This window comes from Dasypus novemcinctus, chromosome X, assembly GCF_030445035.2.
Source record: "Dasypus novemcinctus isolate mDasNov1 chromosome X, mDasNov1.1.hap2, whole genome shotgun sequence".
Lineage (NCBI taxonomy): Eukaryota > Metazoa > Chordata > Mammalia > Cingulata > Dasypodidae > Dasypus > Dasypus novemcinctus.
In genome coordinates, this window is record NC_080704.1 from 97,529,240 (window position 1) to 97,536,745 (window position 7,506).

Here is a 7,506-nt window from a genome sequence, read left to right on the forward strand (position 1 = left end):
TATTTCTTATTGTTCATTCTTCTTGAGAAATTGTCCCTTTCACTAATGTGTAGTATCCTTCCTTGTCTCTCACAATTTTTTCACATTTAAAGTCTATTTTGTCTGATATTAATATAGCTACTCCTGCCATTTTTTGGTTATTGTTTGCTTGTAAGATTGTTTTCCAACCATTCACTTTCAGTCTCCATGAATCTCTGGGTCTAAGATGTGTCTCTTGTAGACAGCATATAGATGGGTCATATTTCCTTATCCAATGTCCCAGTCTGAATCTTTTGATAGGTGAGTTTAATCTGTTGACATTCAGTGTTATTACTTTCAAGGAATTATTTATATTAGCCATATTTTGATTGGACTTGTGTTTGTCATATTTTGTTTGTTTGTTTGTTTTTCTTCTCTTTTTGTCTTTTTTGTTGCTCTTACACTCTCCTCCAACTCTGCCTGTCCTGTTTTTTCCTTTCTTCCTGCAGAACTCCCTTTAGAATTTCTTGAAGGGGAGGTTTCTTGTTGGCATACTCTTTCACTTTCTGTTTATCTGTGAGTATTTTGAACTCTACATCATTTTTGAATGCTAATTTAGTTGGATAGAGTATTCTTGGTTGGAAATTTTTTTCTTTTAGTTCCTTGACTATGTCATACCACTGCCTTCTTGCTTCCAATGTTTCAGATGAGAAATCAGCATTTAATCTTATGGAGCTTCCCTTGTATGTGATGGTTTTCTTTTCTCTTGCTGCTTTTAGAATTTTCTCTTTGTCTTGAGTGTTGGATAATTTGACAAGTATATGTCTTGGGGTGGGCCTTTTGGGATTTATGATATTTGGGGTGCGTTGTGCTTCTTGGATATGTACATCTGTCTCTTGCAGTAGATTTGAAAAAATATGGAATGCTTCACGAATTTGCTTGTCATCCTTGCACAGGGGCCATGCTAATCTTCTCTTTATCATTCCAATTTTAGTATATGTCCTGCTGAAGCGAGCACTTTACAAACGTTTTTTTTTTATCTCTTTATCTTTTTTAAAAAGTCAATAAAATAATGAAAAATAAAAAATATTAAAGGTAATTCATTTGAATTCTTCTCATTGCCATAAATTGGCATACCTGAAAATGAACAAATTCACCTTCTTTCAAAAGACAACTTCCTTGAAAAACTCTGGAACAGTTTTTATTTTTATGTTATTTGGATTTATTTTATTTGTCTCCATTTATATTAAATACAGAACCTGGTTTAGCAGAACGTTTATTATCAGTAACATAGAAAATCACATTGTACTCCCACCTTTGTGATCCTAAATGCATTTCTACTTTAGAAATAATTTAGATCTTGTTTCTAATTTTAGTACTTCTGGTCCATAACTTGGCAATGATTATCTGCTTTATTAACTACATCCAAGCTTTGCACATGAACCAAATATTAATTGCCTTCCTCCTTTTTATGCAGAATATTTCATGTGCATGCATGTGCAAATTTTTCTTCTGTTAAAAGGAAAAGAAATATTTGATATATTAATCTTTTGGGTAGCTTAGGGCGAGGTAATATACAGGTACACACATCAAATTTACAGCATCTTGGCTGATACCCTGAGTTAGTGATTTTAACTTTTTTCTGAGTACAGTTGAATACTTTTCTAAAATTAGTTTAATTATCCTACCGCTACTTCTAAATTTGTATTTATTTCACAGCCAATACTGTGAAACCTAAAGCCTCACTATAACATCATTGTATGAAAATAAATGATAGGTGATTTGAGATTTAAAAAAAAAAATCAGACTGTAATTTCTGTTGAGTAATATTTCTCTCACATTGTTTAAAAAGCAGAGTTCAAACTGAAATCATATTACACAAAATTTAACTCTATCATGCATCATGTTACAGAAAGAACTGTGTTGTCTTTTTCACTAATGAATGTACTATTGAAAAGACAAAATATACAAATATAAACACGTATCTTCTTTCAAACCACTTGTCAAAAATAATTGTTTACCTACTTAGATTTCATGGAATTATATTAAAGGTCACCATTGTTTTGGGATATCCTATAGAGTCAGTCTAGCCAACATGACATTAACTTTACAATTCAGAATGCCTGTAGCATTATCATCTGAAATACTGATTTTTAAATTAGGACATCATTAGCCATTAGGGAAATTCAATCCAGACCCCAATGATACCATTTCACACCCATTATGATGGTTACTATTTGAAAAACATAAATAACAAGTTTTGAAGAGGATATGGAAATAAGAACACTCTTTCATTGTTAGTGGCAACTTAAAATGGTGAAGCCTCTGTGGACAACAGTATTGTAGTTTCTTAGAAAGTTAAGTATTGATTTCCCAGAAGACCATGCCATCCAACTCTTAGTCATATAGCAAAAAGATTTCAAAGCAGAGAATTTAACATATGTTTGTACACTGATGTTCATAGCAGCATTATTCATAATTGCCAAGAGATGGAAGCAACCCAAGTGTCCATGAACAGGTAAATGGATTTAAAAAAAAATGTAGCATATACACACATGGAATATTATCCAGACATAAAAAAGAATGAAGTTCTGATACATGTGACAACATGGAAGGAAATTGGAGACATCATACTGAGTGAAATAAGCCACACAAAATGACAAATGTGTGATCTCACTGATATGAAATATTTAGAACAAGCAAATTCTTAGAGTCAGAATCTAGAATACAGGTTATCAGGAGCCAGCAAGGTGGTTGAGAATGGGTGCTAATACTTAAGGAGTACAGAATTTCTGTTTTGGGGTGATGGAAGTTTTGGTAATAAATGGCAGTGGTAGTAGTACAACATTGTGAATATAAGCAATATCATGAATTATATATTTGAAATGTGGTTAAAAGTGGACCTTTGAAGTGGTATATATGTTACTAGAATAAGAACTTTTTTTAAAATTATTTATTTTTTTTAAATTACATTATGAAAAATATGAGGTCCCATTCAACCCCCCCGCCCCCGCCCCCCACTCCCCCCACAGCAAAACTCTCTCCCATCATCATGACACATCCATTGCACCTGGTAAGTTCATCTCTGAGCATCACTGCACCCCATAGTCAATGGTCCACATCATAGCCCAGACTCTCTCACGTTCCATCCAGTGGGCCCTGGGGGGATCTATAATGTCCCGTAATTGTCCGTGAAGCACTATCCAGGACAACTCCATGTCCCGAAAACGCCTCCACATCTCATCTCTTCCTTCCGTTCCCCACACCCAGCAGCCCCCATGGCTACCGTTCCCACACCCATTCCACATTTTCTCTGTGGACATTGGATTGGTTGTGTCCATTGCACATCTATGTCAAGTGAGGGCTTAGATTCCACATGGGTACTGGATGCACTCCTCGCACTTCCAGTTGTAGACACTCTAGGCTCCATGTTGTGGTGGTTGACCTTCTTCAACTCCATGTTAGCTGAGTGGAGTAAGTCCAATAAATCAAAGTGTAGGAGCTGAAGTCTGTTGAGGCTCTGGGCCTGGGTGTCATATTATCAGTCCAGAGATTCAAATCCCCTACATATATCTTAAACCCAGCACCAACTACATAGAATAAGAACTTTTAAAAACCTTAGGCATGTACAACAGAAACTAAATCCTAATATTAACTATAGACTATAGTAAATAGTTTAATTATAATTTTATCAATTGTATCAATGCTACCACACTAATGCAAAAAATTTGTACTAGTGAAAACTGAGTGTGGGAGATAGACTGGGACTCTGTATTTTCTGCATGATTTTCTGCAAACTTACAATTTGTCTTATAAAAATAAATTTAAATAATTAAAATAAAAATATGTACAGCTCAACAGCTTCAAGGAAAAGTGTTGCTAGATTTATTGTTTATTCATAAAAACAAAATTTTCTGGTTTAATACCACTGAAGTTAATTGATCACAATAGGTATCTATTGTTTACCTGCATTTTTAGGGCATTAAACCTTAAATGGATTAATGGAGGTGATTCTTCCCTAAGGTCTTAAAATTTCAAAAGCATATACATGTTTGGGATGAGTTGGTTCTATCTTTCCTTAAGGCAACTGCATGTACCTCCATTATTAATTCATTATTATTGGAATATTTTTGCTTCAAATATCATCTGTGCACAATTCTGAAGGCTACTATCTTTGGTTAAGGAGAAGCAAGGGGAAAGACATAGTTTAGAATATCACCTTTATATATCTTTTTGTGATTTTAATTTTTAATTGCTTATCCAATATAAGTAGAGAAGAAAATATTCATTGTTTCCCCATCTAGTAACAAACTGCAAACAGCCTGAGATTGTCCAAATCTGTTGGATATTAGTTAAATTTTCGTTTGCCTATTAATTGGTATGATGTATTGTTAGAAAATCCACAATCCAAAATGAAATGGTCTCAAGAAAATAGAGAGTGGATGTGGCTCAATCACATTCAGCACCTGCATCCCACATGGGAGGTCCTGGGTTTGGTTTCTGGTGCCTCCTAAAACAAAACAAAAAACACATAACTAGCAAAACAAAGAAATAGAAAACAACTCAGGGGGTCAATGTGTCTTAGTGGTTGAGTGATGGCTTCCCATATATGAAGCCCTGGGTTCAATTCCCTGCTCCAGTACCAAAAAAAAGAAAGAAAGAATTTTATAAAATAGGTACAGCTGAAATTATGAATAAAGTTACTTTTGCCACTCTCCATGAAGATATCAAAGAAACATCCAGAAATTTCTCAGTTAACAGAATGGAAGAGTGAATAGTTACCATATTGGTAACTACAGCATCCCTATAAGGGATTATGCTAGGTTCCAAGTACTGAAGACAGCAAATCAAAGGAAATGAGAATAAACCTGCAGGAACATGTGATGCATTGTTTTTTCTGTGATAATTACCTGTTTTGTAATAGCAAGATGACCAATATAAAATTAACTTTTGCCCATGAGTCTCTAGTAAGCTATCATTTCACCAATATGGAGACAGGGGACAGACCTAATATGCCCTAAGACAATCATGAGAATCGTGCAAAAATAAGAACATGATCAAATTGAACCAATTTAGATTGGGTCAGTAAGTGAGAGTCAAATATTGTCAGCTTATGGTGATAGGTGTATTAGTGCTTTTACCCAGGAAGAAAAAGTTTAGATATAATAAATCTAGGTTCTATGAAGAATTTTCATTTAATCAATTAAAGGAAAAAGCAAGGGAGTTTCTCTATCTAATGGATAATTGCTTAAGAAACTATTTTGATGTTGGAGTTTGATGCTAAAGACTCAAGCTGGAGCCCTGGGAAGTCAGCACGCAGAAGAAAGAGAAGCCAGTTCCAGGAAGAAAGGAACCTTGAACCCAGAAAAAAGTAAGTCCCAGGAACATAGGAACCCAGAAAACTTGAAACCTCACAGATGGTGGCAGCCTTCTTGCTCCAACACATGACAATAGACTTTGGTGAATGAAGTAACTTAGCCTTTAATGCCTGGTATCTGTAAGCTCCTACCCCAAATAAATGCCCTTTATAATGCCCAGCAGATTTCTGGTATTTTGCATCAGCACCACTTTGGCTGACTAATACAGTTACCAACACTATCCCTTTTAATTCGTACATCTTTCTATCTTCCACCTTCTGTTGTTCCTCTTACATTCCATCTCACTTTGTTCTGCCCCCAATTTTTGTGGTTTTTTATTTCTAACACTTCTATTCTGTTTTCTCTCTTTTATTAACTCCTTATGTTATTGTCCTTCCTTTTCTCTTTCCCTCTCTCCTGATCTTGCTGATGTTTAATTCATACTATAGTCTTCTCCATATTCAGTTTCCAATTTCATTGTTGGTACTTCATTTTTTGTTCCTATACTTCTACACTGCTTATGTGGGTTTAATATTAATTCTCCTAGTCTTATATGTTTCTTTTGCTAACATTTACTATCAATACTACTATTGTAATTTTTATTATCTTACCTCTTTTACTTTCTCTGGCCCTAAACTTTTTCTTTCAAGGGAATTAGACAACAACAAGAAAATAGAATAAGAAAAATTAAGTGTCAAAGAGAAAATTCAACACACAGCAAAAAACAGCTACTAAGTAAAACCCAATAATAGGCACAGAAACTAATAAACTTAACAAACCCATCAAGATAAAATGATGACAAGACAGCAACAAAAAATTACAAACCATATCAAAAATCCATAAGTTTTGACATGTTATGTTGTCATTTTCATTATTTTTAAGGTAGTTTCTGATTTCTATTCATATTACCTCCAATCCAAAGAAAATATTGCAAATGTAAGTAATTCCTTAAAAGTAATAACACTGAATGCAAATGGATTAAACTCGCCTGCCAAAGACACATTTTGGCAGAATGCATAAGAAAATATGACCCATCTATATGCTGTCTATGAGAAACCTATATTTGACCCCAGGATTCAAGGAGGTTGAAAGTGAATGGCTGGGAAATAATCTTATAAGCAACAACCACCAAAAAAGGGCAGGAGTACCTATACTAATATTGGACCAAATAGACTTTAAATGCAAAACTATTGTAAGAGATAAAGATGGACACTACATAGTAATAAAAGGGGCAATCTTTCAAGAAGAAAAAAACAACCAAAAACATTTATGCACCTAACCATGGTGCCTCAAATTATGTGAGGCAAACATTGGAAAAACTAAGTGGAGAAACACATGGAAATCTGAAGGGCCAGAGACCCAGAGTAGGGATCAAGATATGAAAGTTAAGGAGCACACTCTTAGACCAACAGTGGGTCAAGGAGGAAATCTGAAATGAAATCAGTAACTACTTTAAAACTAATGAAAAGGACAAGCAACATCTCAAAACTTATGGGATGTGGCAAACTCTGTACTGAGAGGGAAATTCATAGCCATAAATTCATACATCAAAAAAGAAGAAAGAGCTAAAATTGATGACCTAACTGCACACTTGAAAGATTTAGGTAAAAAAAAAACAACAAACTCATGGCAAAGGAGGAAGAAAGAAAGAAATAACAAAGAGTAGAGCAGACCTAAATTAAATAGAAAATAAGAAAGTACTAGGAAAAAACAAAACAAAACCAAGAGCTGGTTCTTTTGAGAAGATCAATAAAATTGACAAAACCTTAGCTAGACTAAAAAAGACTAAAATATGTATGCCAACAAGAAGGATAATTTAGAGGAAATGGACAAATTCCTAGAAACACATAAGGAGCACACACTGACATAAAAAGAAATTGATGATCTCAACAAAATACCACAAGTAAAGAGATAGAATCTGTCATTAAAAACCTCTCAACTAAGGAGGGCCCAGGTACAAATGGCTTCACAGATGAATTCTGCCAAATATTTCAGAAAGAACTAACACTAGTCCTCCTTAAGCTTTTCCAAAAATTAGAAGTAGAAGAACTATTGGCTAACTCGTTTTTGATGCCAACATTACCCTAATGCCAAAGCCAAACAAAGACACAAGAAAGGAAAATTACAGAACAATCTCTCTAATCAAACAAGATGCTAAAATCCTCAAAACATACTTGCTAATCATATTTAA

At 34.3% G+C, this 7,506-nt stretch overlaps 1 non-coding gene across 1 annotated transcript; it reads right to left on the reverse strand.

Moving 5' to 3' along the window:
• Positions 1 to 869: 869 nt before the first annotated feature.
• Positions 870 to 976, reverse strand: LOC111761229 (U6 spliceosomal RNA). Its single transcript, XR_002794648.1, has one exon. It is a non-coding gene; the product is annotated as a U6 spliceosomal RNA (small nuclear RNA).
• Positions 977 to 7,506: the final 6,530 nt, after the last annotated feature.